Source organism: Camelus dromedarius, chromosome 4 (genome assembly GCF_036321535.1).
Source record: "Camelus dromedarius isolate mCamDro1 chromosome 4, mCamDro1.pat, whole genome shotgun sequence".
Classification (NCBI taxonomy): Eukaryota; Metazoa; Chordata; class Mammalia; order Artiodactyla; family Camelidae; genus Camelus; species Camelus dromedarius.
Genome location: NC_087439.1, coordinates 95,440,627 through 95,462,390, shown reverse-complemented (window position 1 = coordinate 95,462,390; position 21,764 = coordinate 95,440,627). Strand labels below are relative to the sequence as shown.

Below are 21,764 nucleotides of genomic sequence, written 5' to 3'. Positions count from 1 at the left end.
CTCCCCGTCTCCCCCCTCCCGGCTCACCGCCCTTCCCCGCACAGCGCTCTCCACACAATAGCCCCTCAGTACATGTTGGCTCAATAAAGGAAGGAACTGAGATGACACTGAAGCGAAAACGAGGAGACATTGGAATTTCTGCCTCAGGCTAAGATAGATGGTTAAAGAAAGAACCGACCCATCCGTTCTTTACGAATGGAAATTTATATTTCAAAGTTTAAAAAAAATATGAGCCCAAACTAGAACTTTGGAGGAGTCTGATAATTATAAAACCAAACATCTCCCTGCTAAAATTTTTGAGTTCCAATCAACTGCGAAAAGTTTCTTGGCCACTCGGACAGTTGGATTTGCCGTCCTTAAAATTAATCGGCTGAGCCTGGTTTATAGCTCACAAAGTTCTAGGAAGAATGCTATAATTTTAACTGGGCGATCTTATGCAGATTTTCCTAGAGCCAGGTCAACGCTGGCAAGTTACTTCTGCTGAATGCCATCTTCTTATTCCCCCAAACGGAGGGCGCTAACATGCTGCCCCACAGTTACTTATGCAAGATAAATGTAAAACTCCTTTTTGGTAGGCATTTCTTTTGCAAGAATGTGTATTGTTAGGCGGTGCCTCCCGGGCGCTTAGAGTTGAAGACGCACTTCAGGGTGCGAAGCCCTCCCCCGCGTCTGGCTGGGTGGATGCTTCACTGAATCTAGTGACAGTCCAGTTCCATTGCACGCTTTTGCGTCCATGTGGCACTCAGTGACAACGGCTTCCTGTCTATTTGACTAGAAAAATGGCTTTAAGAAAAGGCAAAGAAAATCAGGATGGGGTACGTTCTTACTGCGGCCGCAGTCCTCACAGCACTGCCGCAGTGATTACTGCGGCAGCCTGACCGGTCTGCCAGCCTAGGACGTGACTGAGAAAGTTGTCCTGTGAACTGCTTTTATTAGTGCACCAGGCAGGAGGCCTGTGGTTGCAAGTGTTGAGATCCTAACCCGAATTAGTGTAAGAAAATGAAGCAGTTTTGGCTCACATCGTCAAAGGGAGGGTTGGGATGAGCAGGGTAAGACCTAACTATGGGGCAGGCTCGGCCTTGGGACGCCTGGAACCAGGAACTGTCTCTCCTCTCTGCCTCCTGCTCCCTGGCTGGTTTCCTCCCCATGGCGGCAAATACGACCACTTTGGATCCAGAGATAGGCCAGTTCCAGGCAGAAGCTAGAAACCCCGGGAAAGGGTGGATCGCTCGTGTTGGGTGCCCATCCCTGGATCATCCGGTGGAGGTGGTGCCGGCAGGTTCTGCAGGAGGACGGCAGCCCCCTGCTGACGCGCATGATGAAGGCAGGGGAAGGGCACTTCCCCAGACAAGGGACGTGCCGGTCTAGACGGACGACTTCGATGTCCGTGCACTACCGCATATAATTTCCTTCCTAGCCTGCTATGCGCTAGTGACTGGAGGGGAGACGTCATTCAGCTTGAGTCTCTCGAGAATGGACACTACAGCACTGTTTGGACCACAGACAAGGGCGGCGGAAGGACCGCATCCACACACACGCGGGGAGCTGGGCGAAGGGGCAGCTGGCCCACCGTGTGTGTTCTCTCCTTGGCCCCAAGACTGGGGCTGGGTGGGGCTAAGCCTGGAGGTGGAGAGTCACAGTTTGCAGCCTGGGGCAGAAGTAGAGGCTGGGAACCAGGAAGAGGCAGATGTGGTCGCTGTAACCCCAGCTCCGGGGGGCGCGTGCTGGATGGTCCCGGATCCCCCGGAACAGGATACGCTCGTTCCCCTAATGAGGGAGCGGAACCTCCCTGCCGAGGCCTGCGGCTCCTTAGTGGTGGGGAAGTCCTAGGGCCGCGTTCCTAGACGGTGGCCCACTCTCCACTCTGCCGCTTACAGAGGCTTAAAACCAGCGCAGGGATGGGACGAGAAATGCCAGCTGCCCTCCTGCTGCGGGGCGGGTGGGAACCTCACCTCCTCCGGTTGGTTGGGCTCACAACCCTTCTTCTCTTGAAATACTGGAGTTGCCTCTTTGGAGCGCTGACTTCAAGCTGACTTTGGCATCTCACATCCCCCCTCTCCAATGGGATGAAACTCCAGCCACACGGCGAGCAGACGTATGAACGTAATTGTAGATGCAGTGTCTGCTGTGGGCTCTGAAGGCGGGAGCCCTGCGGGCAAGCGGAGAGCCCTGGAGACTCTGCCGTCCACTCCCCGGCTCGGGCTCTTCTAGGAATTTGAGTTTTACCTTAAAGGCAGAAATGTCCACTGACTCTCCCTTTCCTCCCCGCTCAGCGTTTCCTGAGCACCAGCAAGGGCCGGATCTGATGCACAGGATTGTCTGCGCGGACTCCGGAACACGGCGCCCCCCTGGCAAGTGAAGGGACGCCCCTGGCCGAGCTGAGGGGCCGTGCTCTCTGCCCGCCCTGACCTTAGCGCCCGCCCCTCCCCGCGCCCCCCGGAGGAGCGTGTGACAGTTTGCCTCTGTGGAAATGAATGAGCAGTTGGTGATAATGCACTCGTTCCCTTTTGTTTTAGGATGATTATGACCTTTTAAGATTGGGGTGTGATTATGGAGAGCTGGGGTTCTCTCTTCCCCCCAGTGCTGTAGTCCCACGTCTGCTTGTTGTTTGCCGAATCTGCTGATTGCTGCTGGGAAGAGCCTTTGGTCTCCAGCAGTGGCCTCGGGGCTGAGGAGCTGGAGGTGCCGGCTGTGACCCTGTGACCCCAGAGCGGGCCTTTTGAGTGTGGACGACAGCAAGGCACCTCCTGACTCGTCAAGGGATGGTGAGCTCAGAGGGCCAGGCCCCCGGATCACCCATCTCTGAACTGAAGACGAAGGTCACCATGGTGGGCTCCGGGCTCCCGTCAGCTCTGTTAGCGCTACCAGTGCTTATGATGGGATGCTGGCGGTTGAGGCGGTGCGGGGTGGGGTGGTTGTGGGGAACTGGTCTGGGAGCAGATTATTAAGGATGTCACACGGCAAAGGCTTAGCTTGGGTGAACGTCTGGAAGCTCACTCCTGTGAGCTGGTTGTGAATCTTTCGATGTCCTGCTCCCAAGACATCTGCCAGGGACATTTCTTAAGATTTTTGTGGGCTCCCTGGGGCCCCGTCGTGACAGAGACGCCAGTTACAACCTCAGGGCTGTGTGTGTTGTGTTACGTGCATTCTCTTTTCCATCAGCGTGGACTTACCATGTCGGATTAAAATGAAGACATGGCATTCGAGGAGAAATTATTTCTCATTTCTTTTAAAAAGGAACTCAAAGTCCACGTACGTGTATATCTCTATGGGGTCTCCCGGCATAGCTGCGACCCGCAGTTCACCGTAACGGTCCGTGTCTGCGTGGGCTGACTGTGTGTCGGCTGGTTTGATGAAGATGCAGATGGCAGACAGGATCCAGCAGAAGCAGCATCAAGAGAGGTACAAGGGGGACAGCAGAGGGGAGAAGACGGCCTTCAGAGGCAGAGAGGAGCGGAGAAGTCCGCGTGTGACTGAGCCCGGGACTAGCTCGGCACGAGCCCACCCGCAGGCCCACCGGGCTCAGTGGCCTCCGGGTCTTTCTGTCGCGTGAACTCTAGAAGCTCAGACTGTTAGAGCTGAAACCTCAGAGCTGAGGTCGTACGTCTGTACCCGTCGGGGTTCCAGGCAAGAAACAGAAACCGCCCCAGCTGTTGTGAGCAGGGGTGGGCTTCCTCTCCGGGCATTGCCAGGGAGGGCCAGAGGAGTGAGCGAGAGGCTGGCTTCCAGGAGTAATTCCCGGGGCCCCTGGCATGATCCCCTGGCCCATCCTGGCAGGTGGAGATGCAGGCGGCCGCACTGCAGAGGCTGAGTTTAGGATCCCAGCCGTCATCCAGGGGGAGGGGAACGAAGATGGGGGAGGGGTCTCCTCAGCAACTGCCTGGATGCTGGGCTGTGGGGTCTGGCTGCCCGACTGCCTCACGGCTTCCATTTAAGCCTCCCCTGGCATCCAGGGAGCTGGGGTCTCCCTCAGAACTCAGCCAACCCCACAGCCTATCCCAGTGTCTCCAGAAGAGGCAGCTTCCAGCAGGCAAGGGTCATCCCCCAAAGAGGGTGCCAAGGCCGTGGTGGGTGTCCCAGCCTGTGAGGGGATCTGCGAGGGCTCCCCAGCACCTCCACACTGGGCCGGCCAGTGGGGAGAAGGCCAGGCAGAGGAGCAGGAAAACCGTCAGTGCCTCCCTCCCGTTCCCTGTGCCACATCAGTGCATCCTCAGCCGGAGCCCGAACTGCAGCGAAGCCTGGGAAACAGGGCTGGTAAGTTTCTCACTTGTGCAGAAGGGAGTGGGACGAGGTGCCTGGGCTGGTTCGAGGGGGGCCGGGCCGAGAGAGCCTGTGACTTCTGCGGTCCCTCGGGGCCACAGCCAGACCCAGGGCCCTCGACGTTGAGGGCAGGGCTGACCTGTGAGATGGTTTCCTCCTGGGACCAGGTGGCAGGAGGAGCTGGTCATTTCGCTGAGAATCCCAGCCCCCAGGGATTAAGTGAGAAATCCGTAGCAGCCACAGTGTGCTCTCTGGGAGCACAAGGGGGGATGTGGGAGGTTTTCCACCGCTGCTGCCAGCTTCCAGAAGTTTCTGAGGCCACGGGCAGTGTTGGCAAGGGTTTAGATCATCAATGATCAGTCCCAGAGCGCTGTTCCTGGTTGAGCAGAGTGTTTTGTTTCTTTAAGTCTTGCTCTAAATGATGCATCGCTCTTACTGTTTAAACAGTAGTAAATTCTTAACACCAAGGACTGTGTATCCTTAGCTGTTTGCAAAGGAGATAGTTGCGTTTGCATCTGAAGGAAGGAACCGCTGAACGGAAACACACAGGCCACGCTCGCTCCCCCGGCCTCTGTAAGCGGAGCTGCTTGGGACAGAAAGTCGTCTCCAAACGTTGCCTTCCTTGCAGTGGGTGACGTGCCCAGGGAAGCTGGTACCCGGGGCTGAACTTGTAGATGCTGCTGTCCAGTGAGGTGGCAGCGCACCCCAGCTCCACAAGCCTGAGTCCACGCCCGCCCCGTGGAGCCAGGACTCTGGTGGGAGAGGGTCTCCCCTGCGTGGGAGTGCCGTCTTCCCGCATGTCACACCACGTGCAGCCGGCAGTGTGGTTCCTACTCAGGGCTGCTGCTCATTTCTTCTTCCTCTGCAGGCAATGGGCGGGGAGATGCCGAAATCCAGGTCTCCATCCTGTCCTGCCGTTCTGTTGGCTGAACCCCCAGGGTGCAGAGAAGGGGCAGGGCCTCGGGTGGGTGAATAAGGGGGCCTGGGTCTGCCGGAGGGGAGCAGTCAGTGTCTCTTATGCCTTCCTCCCTGAACCTGAAGGAAGTCATACGTGGAAAGGAGTTAACCATATCGTGACTCTCCAAACTTGGCACTGGAAGGATCGCCAAGTCAAAAGTGTCCTTTGGACGTCTCGGTATTTCATAGTAACTGACTTTTCAGAGGAGCCACGAGGTGGGAGAGCAGTGAGCAGTGTGGGGTGTCCAAGCCAGGTTTCTGATCTGAGCTCTGCTCCAAACCCAAGTTCTTCTCATCTGTAAAATGGGACCATAATCTCACCTAACCAAAAGCAAAACAAAAAACCCTGACATATTATATATTTAAAAATGCTGTATATCTATTTTGATGAAAGAGATAATATATCAAAGTGCTGTGAAATGTGCAAAGCCTTGTAGAAACACAGGTTCTTTCTCAAGAATTCTCCAGCAAACCTGAGTGCGATAATCATCTTGTTCCCCTGTGTGTGCCCTAGAATGGGACCATCAACCTCACAATCAGAATTATTATATAGAGAATTAAAGAAAAAAAAGTAGTCTTTCTTTTTCTTGCCTTTTCACTGGCAAATGGAGCTTCGGTTAGCAGAGAGCCAGGGTGACTTTTAATAGCTGGCTTTTATATTTGAAAGGGGACGCTATTAGGAGAAGTCCCAATTCAGAAACTTCAAGAAGAAATGCGAGGGTGTGGTGAGGGTGGAGGGGAGGCTGCATTTCCTGTTTGCTTTTCAGATGGTGCTGGAAAACACTGCGGGAAAACCATGGAGACCCACAAAAAAATTCCAAAATCCGTTCTCTGTGCGGCTGGGGGAACCCAGCCCAAAAGGTGATGAGTGGGAGGGGTGGGTTTTTTTTGAGAGTTGGGGTTTGCAGGCGTCCAGCTCCAGGCGCGTAGGGTGAAGACAGCCTTCCGAGGTGACATCAGCCTGCGGCGGGGGCCAGGAGCAACAGAACCAGAGTCTGGTTTTCATTTACAGTGTGGGCCAGGCCCGCCGTGGGGAGGGGAGAGGAGGGGTCGGAGGAGGGAGGACGGAGGAGGAGGAGGAGCTGGAGGACGCCCTGACTGTACCCTGGACCCGGGCCAGTGTGGAGCGCAGTCTTCCCCCGAAGGCCACTCAGTTCTCCCGCGCCAGCCTTGGGCAAGGACCACAGGGCGAGTTTTCCACCTCCGCTTGGGGTCCCCTCTCCTGCAGAAGGAAAAGGAGACGCAGCCGGTGATTATGATTCGCACATAATTGGCTGTCGAAGCCCAGGGACGCGCGCTTCTCCAGGTTTGCTCAGGGTAAGTGCCACTTCCCCTCCGTCCCCCTGCTGAAGGTCTGCGGGGCCAGAGGGGACCGCCCTCCATCCTGCTGACCATGTCTTGGTGGCTCTCGTGTTCCCTCCCTTGCGGGCCGTTTTCTGTACAGGCTCCTGGTGTCTGGAAGTGCAGCTGATTTTCCCTTCTCCCGCGGTGGCAGCTGGGTGTCCTTGGCTGGGTTGAGGCAGTGGGTGGCCCTCGAGCGGGAAGGCGCGGCAGCCCGCATCCTGCGCTGCCCTGGCTGCGGGGCTTACGGCTCCCGGTTTACTTGGTGTTGCCTCCTCCTCCTGAAGCGCAGCTGGAATCTGCTTTGTCTGCAGAAGTGTCTTTGCGAGGATTCCAGAGCTGCCGTGGGGAGACTCTGAGTTCTCCCAGATCGGGGTGTCAGGCGGGGGTGCCCTGCATGGTCAGGGGCTGGTGGAGCACATCCCTGGGGGCTCGGGGTGACCCTGGTGTCCAGGCACAGGGCCCAGCCAAGAGTTACTCAGTCACTACCATCGGGGCTCCATCTTTTCAGGAATCTGAAGTTGCTGCTGGAGTCTTTGTCCTCTGCGGGTGCTTAGAGGAGCTGCAGGGTCAGAGAAGGAGAAAGAATTGTGTTTGGGCAGCATGCCTGGAGATAAGGCAGGGTCCCTGGGGCCACGAGGCGGCCTGCGTTGCCCAGAGGGGGTTCGGGTGCCAAGCCCAGAGGCCCCAGGTCTGTTCCCTGGCCTGGAGGGTGGAGGGTGGGGCTCTGGTCCTCTCGCCCAGCATGGAAAGTCTTCCCTGACAGCTGCCAGTCTGCTCTGGGAACTTGTTTCAGGGATTGAAACAAGTGGAAGAAAGTTGACTGGGACTGAAGCAGGGGTGGGGTCCCTGGGAGGGCCTGGAGGAGCGCTGGGAGTGTAAACAGACACCAGCATTTCACTGCCACCCCAAGGAGCAAACTGAAAGGCTGGTCTGAACCCCGAGGACAAAATGCTCCCGGCGGAGGGGAGTGTCCTCCACCCAGTGGGAGCACAGCGTCGCCGATGCCAGCCAGCTTCGTGCCCTGCGCCCAGCCAGCTCCCCTGAGAATCCTAGGGTCTTAGAGCTGCAAGGGGGCTCAGAGTTCTTGCAGATAGAGTCTTCTCAAACTGGGATCCCCCAACTCCCCAGGGGCTCAATACTCCAAAAACAAGAGAAATGGCTTTACAATCAGGTATGTTTTGCTCTCAATTCAAACTATATCGATAACCAGTTGGCTGTTGGACATTATCGGAACTTCTGAGTTCTTGGCTGGGCTAAAGATGAAGGAAGAGATTCTAGGTTGGAAGCCACTGAGGTGTGGTCCCTGGTTTTAAAGATGAAGGCTCAGGAGCTTGGAGACACTTAATTACTTGTGAGGCCACAGAACCAGTAGGTGGCTGAGAAGGCAGTAAAATCATTACCTTTTCAGGAAAACACATGGCTCAGCAAAGGCAGATGCCGAACTGATTTACATCTGGATTTGGAACATGCTGTTTGATCTGTTTCCCCAGGAGAGAATGCCCGCTTGTCATACTCTGTTAAAAGTAATGGGGAAGTTGGTTTATGCTCTCTGCGGCTCTACCAACTCACCGACTCAGAAGTACGAGACAGGAGAGCTGGCCCCCAGGGATGGGCACCGGCTCCGTGGCCCTCTTTCAGGCCACCTCTGGGGATGAGCACTCGGAGGGATGGGACCTGCATTTTGCTTCGCTCTTGTGTGGGCTTCCTGCTGAGGGTGAAGACAGAGGGCTGGGGAGGTCGGGGGTCTTTGTAGGAATTCAGGACACAGGAATGGTCACGTGGTATTGATGTCTTCTTTGCAGAGGCAAGGGTTTCTCGCTGCCACGAGGTTTATTTCACTCTTTCCCCACTCATGGCAGTGAGAAGATCATTCAGAAGATGCTGGGTGGAGGGGAGGAAGTGGGAAGGATTCCCACAGCAGGGAAAGGCGGCGAGCGAGTCTGTCCTGCCTTTTTCCAGTGGGGGATTGGAGGGTGTGGCCGCCCCACCTTCCTGGGAGGCGGCGGGGAAGCCTCCAAAAATGTTAGCACTGGCAGCTCTTCCAACACTTGGGAGGGTGTGTGCCCCACCCGCCATACTTGTGGTCCTTAGGTGATGGGATATATGGTGGATGTCCAAACTTGGGGTCTTCCGGATATTTTTGATGTAAGATTAGCATCTTTCTGAATAAGAATTATTTTTATTTCTGCACCATGCTTCATTTTCAGTGTTCAGGATTCACTACCTCTCTCATTGCAAGTGCCTTTTGTGATTCCGTAGCTTAGAATCTAATACATCACTGATGACAAGGAGGAGGAAGCCCCTCTATTCAGCTGATTGATGTTGATTCACGGCTCAAGCAAGTCTCCGCGTCTGACCTTAGGTTTGAGTTAGGAGGCTGCTGATACCAGCATTTGAGAAGACCTCCTTCCCTCTTGAAAGCTGGTAGAGGTTTTGCCCTCCAGGGTTCCTCTGCGACCTTGCTCAGAGCGTTTAGAGAACCGGCTAAAGCCTGCTCTTTACCAGCAGCCTGTGTCATCACCCACATTTACGTGAAATTCCACATTTAGGATTTAAAATCCAGGGGCAGGTCACGAATTCTGTTGCATGAGACTGCCTTGCAGGCAGGTTAAGAACATTAGCCAAAAGTTTTATTTGAAAATTTGTTTCTTGTCACTCCTTTTTTTTGGAAGAACTTGAGGATCTGTTATCTCCCGGAGGGGAACCGTGGGCGGGTTCCGTCTGAACGGGGCGCTGTGTCCTGGGCAGCCTTTCCACCGAGGCTCACGGGAGAAGCGTTTCATGATGTCTTAGCTGTGGAAAGCAGGCTGTAAAAGCCACACCACTGCTACGTAAATAGTTGATGATTTGAGGAGTGACCTGACATTAAAAAAAATCCTATTAGTAGCTCTCGCTAAGGAAATAAAAAGCTCAGGATGATTCAGGTTGTAAAGTAAGGAAGCTTTAAAAAGTTCCTGCTTCTTCAGACAGCCTTGAGCCGGACAAGGAAAGGCTCTCCCATCCACATGTCTAGATCCGGATTCTCTCCTTCCAAGGTAAAAATCTGCCGGGTCATCCTGCCCTTAAGAGAAAACACGTGGCTTGCCGTAAACCTGACTTACAAAGAGGAGTTTTTTTCCCAGAAATTCATTATGATAATTTTTGAAAACATAGTTTTTAGTACTTTCTGGTCTTATCGATCTATTCTGGGGAGATGAAATTGTGACTTCGTACCTCCAGCCCCATGTAGCCTTTCCTGGGGGTGCAGTGTGGCTTTGCCTCCTCTAGAGGGCGATACACCCCTCTGAGCCCCAGAAAAACCTCTGCGTGATGCAAGGGGTACCAGGGAAGGGGCTCCGGGGGTCGCAGGCGTCTGTTGATAGACATCTCAACAGAGATCACGTCATGGGTCGCTTTGGGACCCACCTAGAGGCTGTTTCAATACATAATTTAAAAAAATGGGACAGTAACATCTGAAGTAGATGTAAATTCAGAATTTTAGTTTTTCCCCTGTGCTTAGGTGCACTGAGGTGAACTTACTCTTGGAAGGAAGCATTCTGCCCTCTCAAATGCCTTCCTTACAAGGGCACTAACCGCATAAGAACTTTCAAAGGGAACGTGTTACCAATATCCACTGAGGAAAGAGTTTAAATTAACAGGAAGGTGTTTCGGAACCTGAGCACGTCTGCACATCTGTGCCACGCTGGGTCCGCGGAGGATTCCTGAATTTCAGAACTGGAAGGGATGTTAAGATGAAGCGATTCAGTAACTCCCAAACTTTTCATTGCCTGCCCTTTGTTACTTCCTCCTGATAGGCAACTTGCTTGAACATATTAAAACAAAATTCACGCCAAGTATAATTATGAATGTCTCATTTAAAATATTTGTAAATGAAAAATATATTTCTGACTCAAAATTATGATTATTGGCCCGAGATATCCCCTGCTAGGGTCCCAAGTTACAGAATTCCCACTCAGAGTGAAGAAGCCAGCCCTCTACTTGGCTTCCGGGCCTCATTCTCCTTTAAGCTTAATAAACCCCATTGTGCACCGGGGCATGGAGCTTTGAGGTCCTGGGAGGGGACAAAAATGACTGAGACTTAGGCTCTGTCCTCTGGTTGGAAATAGATGAGTTCCGTTTGGCTCCTTGAAATATCCCCAACTTGCTACCTTGGACGCTCTCCCCACACCCTTGACACCTCAGATGAAGAAAAGGAGCACAGGGAGGTGAATTGCTGGTCTGAGGTCCCAGGGCTAGAAGTAAAGCAGGGCCGGCGTTTCCTGGGTGCTCCCGCACCTGTTAACGTGCTCCCATCGGCAGAGGTCCGGGACCAGGCGTATCAGGAGAGCGCAAGTCTGTAAGAGTATGATTTGGATTTTCACGTGAAGACAGGTGCTACTTGCCACCGACCAGTCTTTTATAGAGTAGCATATTTTAAGTTTATTTAGCAGAGAGGTAACTGTTATTTAAAAAAAAAAAAAAAACCCTGGAAAAGAGAAAGGAAAGCAGAAAAATAGGACAAATATGAAAAAGTTCTGCCAAACCTTCTCCCAAAGGCAAATTGTTAGTCTCTCGTAGGGGTCTGGCTGCATTTCACCTAGCGCAGTCCCGCTCTTCTGAATTTTAACACTCACGAGGTGCGGAGAAACATCTGCCTGGTAGGTGTGGCCAGGGAAAGGTACGGTGGGAAGTATTTCTATCAGATACCCCTGGTTTGTCCCCGACCTTTGGTTTTCGTGGACCCAGGGCATCAAGAATTGGCCACTGGAAGAGGAGCTCATGAGTCCGTTTTGTTTCAAAATTAAAAACTGAACAGCAGCTGGGGATGACTCAGGTCTCTAGAGAAGCCGTTCCAGGAAACTGGCTTTTCTCCTCTGGAATCCTCATCAGTCGAATTAGCAGCCGGGTGCCAGCACCCAGAGCTAGGGCCAGCTCAGCTGAGCCCACAGGCTGCCCCAGTGTGCACTGGGGGCTCTCTGCTCCTCGCGGGGGCAGCTCCCTGCCCCATCAGTGGTCAGAGCCTAGGTCATGGGTGGACGGACGCGGTCCCGGAACCACTGCCAGTTAGGGCACCAGGCAGTGGGCCCCAGTCTACACGTGAGCTGAGCGAGGCTGGCAGAGATGAGCCAGCCGTTACTGCGAGAGACAGGACGACGCTGAGCTTTTCCAGGCTATGACGCTAACTCCAAAGCTGGTGATATTTTATCAGATGCTTCAACTTCATTTTTTTAAAGTATCTATTTTAAATAATTTTCTCTACTGGACTTGATCAGGACTTAGACTAGAAAAACAAACAAAAATGTTTAATTTGTTCTTACAGTGTGAGGCTATTTTAGCTGCTTGGTTCAAATAATTGTACAATGGAATGCCAGAGGTTTGGAGAAGCCAGTAGCCCCTGCAGTCCATGGCCAAGGAAGGCAGGGAGGTTAACGCCGGGCTGTAAGCTGGGGCCAACAGCACTGGGGGTCACGGGGCAGGAATGGAACAGGCATTTGTGCAATTTCTTTTGAAACATTTTCTGAGGCACTCTCTTCCTTAAGGTTAAATCTGAACTAATCTCTGCCTGATGTTTCTAATTAGCAGTAAAAATGGAGGAAACGCTGTGTCTGGCTGTTGTATATTTAAGAGGGGAACATGGTTTTTACATTTGCACGGTGGTGTCTGGCTTTTTGAACTACAGCAGATATCAGACTTTCTGCTTCATGTTTATTATCTTGGACCCTAGGAATATGTCTTTAAATAAATTTCCAAGTTTCTGAGCAGTTCATCTGGCGGCTCTTCAAGTGGCTTTTCTGGGGAGAAGGAGGCTAACCCCAGGCAGCGTTCAGTTCTTCCTCTCGGGACCTCGTTCCGGGAGGGGGCTCCTCGCGAGGGGCCGTCCTAACCTTGCCTTCCTGCATAGCTCTCTTCTCATACGTGATCTGCTGGACGTTGTTTTACTCAACGTTAAAGAGCCAAAGATCCTGGGTCTGCCGCTCCGGGTCTAACAAGGACACCAGCAGGTGGCAGTGAGGCCAAGTCAACACGCAGGATCAGCAGAGCTCAAGCTTTGCTATCGCAGGACGCACGTTCGGAGCCTGGGTCAGACGGATGATTGTTTGCAGATGTGCGTGTGTGGCTGCTCCCTCTCCCTCTCGTACAGTTTCTCAGAACGGCAATGTGAGATTCAAGCTGTAAAATAAACAGTAAAGAACCGGCTTCCGATGCGTTTCTTCAGAGGGGTTTTCTTAGAGTTGCTCGAAGTCCTTTGGTTTTGAAGATTTCCTCCAAAATACTTTCAAATGGCAGTAACATGTAAAAGTTCTCCTTCTCAGGAGGACCTAATAAATGCTCTCTGGGGACAAGAATGGGGACGCCTTCCCCAGGATTCAGGCAAGAAAGGGAAGAAGGGTAAGAAAAGAGGGAACATAGGACGGCTGCAAGCTGGAGAGCCCTGGGGCTTACTCAGCCGTGACGCCCGGTGTCGCTGCGGGTGGGCGTGGCTCCCGCTGCGGCGGGTGGGCGTGGCTCCCGCTGCGGCGGGTGGGCGTGGCTCCCGCTGCGGCGGGTGGGCGTGGCTCCCGCTGCGGCGGGTGGGCGTGGCTCCCGCTGCGGTCTTCCGCCAGGTCTGCAGCTCCCGTCTGACACAGGGCGGTTGGGAGTTAACAGGAGTTGTAGAGCTTAGATAGGAGGACCAGCCTCACCCTAGGAGGCAGTGCTTGGAGAAGACCAGATAAATGGCTTCAAAGTGGGAGCTCTGGGTGTATTTAAGCCTTTGTTTTAAAATGATTTCCTTATGTGCATAAGTGTGCACCTCTTTTTAAAAAAAGATACCCAGACATGGAAAATGGAAAAGCATTTGAGTAGACAATGAGAACTAATTTCACGGAGTTGCAAAATAGCTTGGGAAAGTCTTTGACCTTTGACTGAACAGTTTCAAGTTGAAGGGTTATGTAGAGCAATCTTCTTTGTAAGAGGCGTCTTTTCAAGTTTCAGGTGGACAGCTACAAAAAGGAAACAGACACCTCAAATCCTCTTTAGAATGAGGCCGAGCGAAGAAAGGGGTTACTAATGCTAAACAGGAAGCTAAGAATTTCATGAAGCCCTGTGATTGAGTCTATTGCCCTGCGGGCATAGATGCGAGGACACAAGCCACCCAGCACCCCGCCCAACCCAAGGGTCTCAAGCAGCCAGTTCTGACTTTTTTTTCATATTTGAAAGAGCAGCAGAAGACAAATAATCTATTGATACGGAATCTGTGGTTTGCCACCACCAAAGAAGTCTGCTTTACCCCCAAAGACGAGGGGAGTGTCCCTGGGATCAGGGCCAAATCTGGCACCGCTGCCTAGGGTTTCCTGGGGTTCTTCCCTGGGGCTTTGGAAACACAGAATTCCGTTAGGATTCTGGTCCTACTTTGTCTTATTTAGGTGGCAGCAGGCAAAACACCTGGTTTCAGCTTCCCAGCTTTAAAATGGGGGAAAGGCAGCCATCGGGTTGCTGGGAGGAGGGCACGAAATCCCACCTACGAGATAGGGACCCGGCAAATGTGACTTGTCTATTTCCCTGGGGTGGGAGGGGTGGTAGCGGAGGGTAACGAGGGGGTTACTCTTGTTCCTTTTATTAAAATGGACAAGCTGGGGGGTGATTTGGGGAGATGATTTTTGACGTCTTTCAATAATCTGAATGAAAAAAGTTCTCCCAGATTTGTTGCCAGGAACTTGAGTTTTAAAAATCGGGACGCCGTGACATGATAAACAATAGAAGAGATTTAATTGCAAACAAAAACATTAACAAATATTCAACAGCTGTGCTGGGAATGCTTGAGCCACATGACTGGCTCCTAAGCAGGATGGCGGAGAAGTGGGTGGAGCTGGAGGCGTTTTTCTCATCTGGGAATTCAGAGCAACCAAACATGAGTTCATTAGTCATCGCGGAGCCTGGATAACTCGTTATCCCACAAACATCACCCTCAGTCCATCCCTTTTCGGGTTGGGAGATCTGCTACCCTCCCCTCCCCTCTCCTTCCTCCTCTTTCCCTTTCTTCAGCATCTGGATAGATTTTAGAAAAGACAATTCCACTGCACTGTGTACGTATTTTTCATTACTTTGTGTCCCAGTGGGAAGCGCTTCATTTAGGGGTCTACTCTTTTTAAAGATCAACATCTTGGATATAAAAATCATTACCTGTAATTTTCAGCCAATTAAATTACAATAAATCAAAGTTCACTTTCCTTAGAGAATAGTTGGAGTAAGTCAGTAATGCCCCAGAGAGACGTGACAGATTTCATTCCATCGTGGTTTAGATTTTATGGAACTCTGACAAAGACTGGCCAGTTATTTTGGAATTTGTCAATAGAGACCCCACCCAATGTTTAAGATATGACAGAATTCGTGGATTCCAGGAAGTCGGATCTGGTGCTGTGTGAGAGATGGTGATGGTATAAAAAAACACCACCACCAACACCACCAGCAAAAGCTGCTCAGCGCACGGTCCCCCGAGCTCTCTGTCCGGCTGCCGGCAGAGACGCCTGAGCTCAGCAGTGGGTGAACTGCTCTCATCTCTTGTGCTATTTTTTTCCCACATAGAGTCTGAGGTCCGGTGCTTTGCACATACTATTCGTTTGCCTTCATTCTTAAACAAAAATACTATTTAAAATCCTGCATCCTGTGCATGGATCAAATACTTAAAATAACTGAACTGGACCTCCTGGAGGAGCTGCATCAAATCTTTCCTTGAAGCATGGTGCCTACCTTGTAGAGGGGAGTTAAAACAGTCGGGGTTAGACTCACACGTGAACATGGATTCCAGCCCCAGAGACGCCCACAGACACAGATATGTCAGTGGGAGGTGGACAGATGCTTTGAAACCTGTGGATTCCATACTGAAAAAAATTCCCACCAATTAAAATGTTGCAGGTCGTCTTGGAAAGGACAGGCCATTTTTCTGGAAAGAATCCAGTAAAATTTATATGATGTGGACAGACAACTTTCCCATAAAACAGCTTTCTTGTGGGGTGCTTATTGCTGGTTAAAAACCCAATGTTCCATCTTAATGGAAAGAATCAAGAATAGCACACGTATCATGTACTTTTTACCTTGTTCTCAAGTGTGTATTCTTCTGCTCAGCCGTGGACAAGAATGAAATCATGCCATTTGCAGCAACATGGATGGATCTAGAGATGATCACACTAAGTGAAGTAAGTCAGACAGAGAAAGACAAATATCATATGATATCACTTATATGTGGAATCTAAAAAATGATACAAATGAGCTTATTTATAAAGCAGAAACAGACTGACAGACAAAGAAAACAAACATGGTTACCAAAAGGGTAGCGGGGAAGGGATAGATTAGGAGCTTGGGATTAGCAGATACACACCACTACATATAAAATTCTGTAGAGCACAGGGAACGCTAGTCAACATCTTGTAATAATCTACAATGAAAAAGAATATGAAAAATAATGTATATATATGTATAACTGAATCACTATGCTGTACAGCAGAAGCTCACACACATTGTAAATCAACTCTACTTTATTTAAAAAAGTGTCTATCCTTAATTAACTGAGAGCACACACACACGTCACTGACATTGCCTTTGCTTCTTTTTTCCAAAAGACAAGCTCAGGACTAGGTCCAGCAGCGTGTGGGGAAGAAAGGTCTGAATGGTGGAAAAGTCTGAAGGCTCCCCAGGGTGGCTGGTGGGCTTGAGGGATTTCTAGAGAGCGAACGGGGCAGTGCTGGGGCGACGGCCTGGGAGGTCATCCTCAGTGAAGAAGACAGGCCAACCAGCCAAGCAGTTGCACTGCCTGTGGGGACCGCCCTGAGCACCAGCCAGGACTCGACTAGGACTTGCGGACCCTGTGGAACCAAAGCGCTGAGTGCTGGGGACCGCTTTTCCACATTGTGCAAATCCATGTCTAACGTATGTTGATGATTTCAAGCCAAGATTGTGCTGTGCTTTTGGAATGTCGCCATTATCACCGCTCGTTGTCACTTCATTGTCAGAAGAAATACGTTCTCTTGATAAGTGGCCTTCTGATCACCATTAGGACATTTCCTTCTCACTGTGGGTGCATTTCCAGGAAAAGGCTGTGCTGACAGCTGGCTCTGTTTCGGCTGCTGGACCGTGTCCTCAGGCTCTCAGAATTTGAATCACAGGGTAAATTTGTTTCATCACAGGTGATATTTTTGGTTGACTTTTCTGCGAGATCCAAAGCAATAGTGGGTCTTGGAATTCATTTCTCCTGTTTATGATTTTATCTTTTTCTATCCTATCAACTTTTGGCAGGCCGGCCTGGGGCCCGCACTTCATGTCTCCATGTTCCTCGCAGCTGGACCACAAGATCTGGACCCCAGCTCCTCCCTCTGGGCTTGACCTCAGGCAGGAAAAACCGTGAGACAGAGCTTCAGGGCTGCTTTGTCCCACGTCACCCATGTCCGTGGGTGACAGCCTCAGCAACAGGCAGCCTCTTGGCTCTCCTTGGCCCTCTGCGCCATCTTGCTAAGTAGTCCATCTAGACCCTAGTCCCCAGTCAAGGCCGTGTTGCTAATTAGCCAGACTTTCCACTGCTGTCGTTAATGTGTTGCTCTAGATGCTAAGGTTGAGAGCCTGAGACCATCCTTACTGTTGGCCTCATTAGCAGCATGGGGAAAAAGGAACTCATGCATTGGACAGTGAACACCGTGAATGGCATCACTGGGCCCGCAGAGCACCTGTGGTGAGAAAGGCAAGCAGGTTGAGAAGCCTCGTCCGCAGGTGGAGCTGGTTTCACGGCTCCGACGCTCCAGTCAGGGTGCAGGTAACTTTCACAACAGCTCTCAACGTTGGTATCAGATCCTTTCTCACTTTTGTGAAGCTTAGGTCTTCTTCCCCAGACCTGAACACTCTGCTGCCAAATACCTTCTTGTCTTCTCCCTTTCCAAATGTTATTTAGGGGCAAGGACAGATGTGCCGTTTAATCATGGGGCGCATATGCGTGCTTTAAGATGTTTAGTTGTCTTGTTTTCCTGGTTTAGCTCTTAAATGTTAACACCTCTCCAAAAAGAGATACCACATTTATACCATTCCTGTTAAATCTCTGACTACAGTTTAGGTGGACAGAGTTAGCCATACGTTTAAAAACTGCAGGTGACTTTTCTTGTCTTTTTTTTTTTTTCAATTGTAGTAAAACACACATGACATAAAATTTACTGTCTTAATCATTTTCAAGTGAGCAATATAGTAGTGTTGACTGTGTCATCTTGCTGGGCAAGAGATCTCTAGAAACTTTCCATCTTGCAAAACTGAAACCCTGTACCCATTAAACATCTCCATTTCTGCCCACCCCACCCTCCAGCAGCCACCATTCTATTCTCTGTTCCTAATGGTTTGGCTACTTCAGAGACATCAAATCTTGCAGTATGTATCTATTTGTGACTTATCATAACGTCCTCAAGGTTCATCCATGTCAGAGCATATGGCATGATTCCCATCTTTTATTTAAGGCTGAATAATATTCATTGTATGTACACTTCATTTTCTTTATCCGTTCATCCATTGATGGGCACTTATGTTGTTTCCACCTCCAGGCTATTGCAAGTAATGTTGCATTAAACTTGGGTGTGCATATATCTCTTTGAAATTTTGTTTTCAATTATAATGGATACATACCCAGAAGTGTGACTGCTGGGTTATATGGTAATTCTATTTTTAAATTTTTGAGGAACCCCCACATGATTTTGTATAGTGACTGCAGCATTTTACATTCACACCAACAGTGCATAGGGGTTCCAATATTCCAATTCCTCATCAACACTTACTTTTTCTTGACAGTGACCATCTTAATGGATGTGAGGTAATGTCTCATTGTGGTTTTGATTTACGTTTCTCTGGTTATGTTGAGTATTGAGCTGTTGATGTTGAGTATTTTTTCATAAGCTTATTGGCCATTTGTATGTCTTCTTTGGAGAAATGTCTATTCAAGTCCTTTACCTACTTTTAAATCAGATTTTATTGTTGCTATGAAATTGTGGGAGTTCTTTATGTATTCGGATATGAACCCCTTATCAGATATATAGTTTGCAAATATTTCCTCCCGTGCTGTAGGCTGCCTCTTCACTCTGTTGGTTGTTTCCTTTGCTGCATAAAAGTTTTTAAGTTTGATATGGTCCCGTTTGTCTGTTCTTTCTTTTGCTGTGTGTGCTTTTGATGTCATATTGAATAAATCATTACCAAATTCAATGTTATGAAGATTTTCTCCTATATTTTCTTCTAAAAGTTTTATAATTTCAAGTCTTATATTTAGATCTTTAATCCATTTTGAGTTTAATCTGTTTTGTAAGTGGTGTAAGGTAAGGGTCTAACTTTATTCTTTTGCATGTGGTCATACAGTTTTTCAAGCACTGTTTGTTAAAGAGACTATCCTGTCCTCACTCTGTAGCCTTGGAACCCTTACAGAAGATTACTTGACCATGTAACTAAAGGTTTATTTCTAGAATCTCCGTTTTATTCCATTGGTTGGTATGTCTGTCTTTATTCCAGGCCCACACTGTTTTGGTTACTGTAACTTTGTAATATGATTTGAAATCAGGAAATGCGAGGCCTCCAGCTTTATTTTTCTGTCTCTGGGTCCTCTGAAGTTCCATATGAGTTTTAGGATTTTTTTTCTATTTCTACAAAAAATGTCATTGGAATTTTGATAGGGATTGCATTGAATCTGTAGATTACTTCAGATAATGTCAACCAACAATAAAAAATGCACAACGTAAAAGTTGAGAACTATGTTTTATTCGGCAGACTTTCTAAGGACTTTACGCCTGGGAAACAGCCTCTCAGATGTCTCTGAAGGACTGCTCTAAAGAGGCAAGGGAGAAGCCAGGACATATAAGGGTTTTTGCCACAAAGACCAGGTAGCTGAAACATGAAAAGATTACCATTAATGAAAGAAAACCAGGTATCTCAAGTTAATGAAAGTTCTAAGTTGGAGAAGATGCAAGAGTCTGGGCTCGTTGAAATCATTCCTGTGATGTGCACTTTAGCTCTCTAGGGCCAGTATCTTGTTCTTTCCCACCCTGAGTCCCCTCAGGGTCCCCTCGGGCTGCACTGTTGGGAGTGGCTGCAGTGGCTGAGGGTTTGGTAGCAGGCAGCCTGTTTGTCTCCATCCTGAGTTCCCTCAGGCTCACCATTGGGGCGACTGCTGTGGCTTGATGGCTGCAACATCCTTTGTTTACTGATATGTCAGGCAACATTTTTCATTCACAGTAGTGCGGTCATTTAACCAATATTAGGCCTTTTAATCCATGCACACATTCCCATTTATTTGTGTCTTCTTTAATTTCTTTCAGTAGTGTTTTGTAGTTTTCAGTGCACAAGCCTTTCATTTCCTTAGTTAAGTTTATTCCTAAGCATTTTGTTATTTTTGATGCTATGGTAAATGAGATTGTCTTCTTAGTTTCCTTTTTAGATTGTTCACTGTTGATGTATAGAAATGTGTTGATTCTCTATTCTGCAACTTTACTGAATTTGCTTATTAGTTCTAAGAGTTTTTTTGGGTGTGGAATCTTCAGTGTTTTCTACATATATGATCATGTCATCTCCAAATAGAGATAATTTAACTTTTTCCTTTCTAATTTGGATGCCATTTATTTTTCTTGCCTACTTGCTTAGGTTAGGAATTCCAGTACTATGTTAAACAGACATGGTGAGAGAGGTCATCCTTGCCTTGTTCCTGATCTTGGAAGGAAAGCTTTCATGTTTTCACCATTCAGTATTGTGCTGGTTGTGGGCTTTTCGTATGTGGTCTTTATTATATTAAGGTAATTTCCTTCTATTCCTAGTTTGTTAAGTATTGTTGTTTTAAATTATGAAAGGGTGTTGAATTCGATAAAATGATTTTTCTGCACCAATTGAGTGACTATATGTTTTTGAACTTCATTCTGTTAGTGTGGTGTATTACATTGTGTATTGAACCATCCTTGCATTCTAGGAATGAATCCCACTCAGTCATGTGTAATCCTTTTAATATGTAATGAATTCAGTTTGCTAGTATTTTGTTGGGAATTTTTGTGTCAAAATTCATTAGGGATGTTGATCTGTAGCTTTCTTGCAGTATCTTTGTTGGATTTTGGTATTGGGGTAATGTTGACACTGTAAAATGAATTTGGAAGTGTTCCAGCCTCTTCATTTTTGGAAGTGTTTGAAAAAATTGGTGTTAATTCTTCTTTAAATGTTCTGTAAAATTCTCTGGTGAAGGCATCTGATCCTGGATTTTCCTTTGTTGGGAGGTTTTTGAAATGATCTCCTAACTAGTTACAGACCTATTCAGATTTTTAGTTTTTTCATGATTCAGTCTTGGTAGGTCATATGTTTCTAAACATTTAACCATTTCTTGTGGGTTATCCAATTTGTTGGTGTATTCTGGTCCTCCCTTCCTCCAGATTACACAGAGTTTTGTCAGGTTTCCCAACTTCACAACAGTAATGGTATGTTACAAGCCATTTCACACCTGATTTGCTCTTTACTCTCTCAGGGGAGGGTCAAACCCCTCCTGAGGCAGGGTGTATGAAACCAGTTTAGAAGCATTTGGACTTTCAAGATTATAAAATGAAAAAAAAAAATCACATTGGAAAATCTGACATCCACTTGAAAATCAGAAAGGGTTTTGATTTTTATTCATACTGTTGATGATTAACTTTTCATGTTGTAATTCACAAGGCCTTCTGAATTTTCAAACCGCAATGAAATATAAATTACGACGGCAACCCAATCTCTCCAGATTAACCATATTTAGGTTTCAGTCACCATGTGGGATTTGCCACTTGACTGTACTCTACACTACATAATTAAAAATATCAAATAGCATATCTTGAAACTAAGTACAAGAAAAAATAACTGATAATTTTGACCAGCGCTCTGAAAGTTCATGGAACTGATGGGATTGACTCTGGGCTCTCCCCAGAGCCCCTCTGGAGAAAACTTTGGTTGTTTACACATTCCACCCCTCTCACTGGTCACTGGGGGGTAGGGACCTCCTCCATCAAGGGAAATGGATCCCTACTTGCAGTAAATGGAGTCGAAGGGGACAGATATCCACAGCCCTCTGAACTGGGTCGGAGGGAGACTTGGGCAGGCGGAGATGCCTTTGGTGAGTACTTTAGAGCAGCAAGGACATAGCAAAATCAGGCATAGCAATGCGCAGGCACCGCTCCTAAAGGGTGCAGCTCGCTTTATGGGTGGTGAATATCAACAATGGAAGAAAGATT

At 48.9% G+C, this 21,764-nt stretch overlaps 1 protein-coding gene across 3 annotated transcripts in view; it reads left to right on the top strand.

Moving 5' to 3' along the window:
• The first annotated feature begins 6,297 nt into the window (after window positions 1-6,297).
• COL6A3 (collagen type VI alpha 3 chain) overlaps window positions 6,298-21,764 on the top strand; it is an 82,270-nt gene continuing 66,803 nt past the window's right edge. Inside the window, exon 1 of one of the 3 annotated variants that reach the window (XM_010996338.3) lies at window positions 6,298-6,534. The gene's annotated coding sequence lies outside the window, so the exon portion shown is untranslated. The remainder of the gene's footprint in view (window positions 6,535-21,764) is intronic. The other 2 variants (XM_031452472.2, XM_064485296.1) reach the window with 2 other exon arrangements.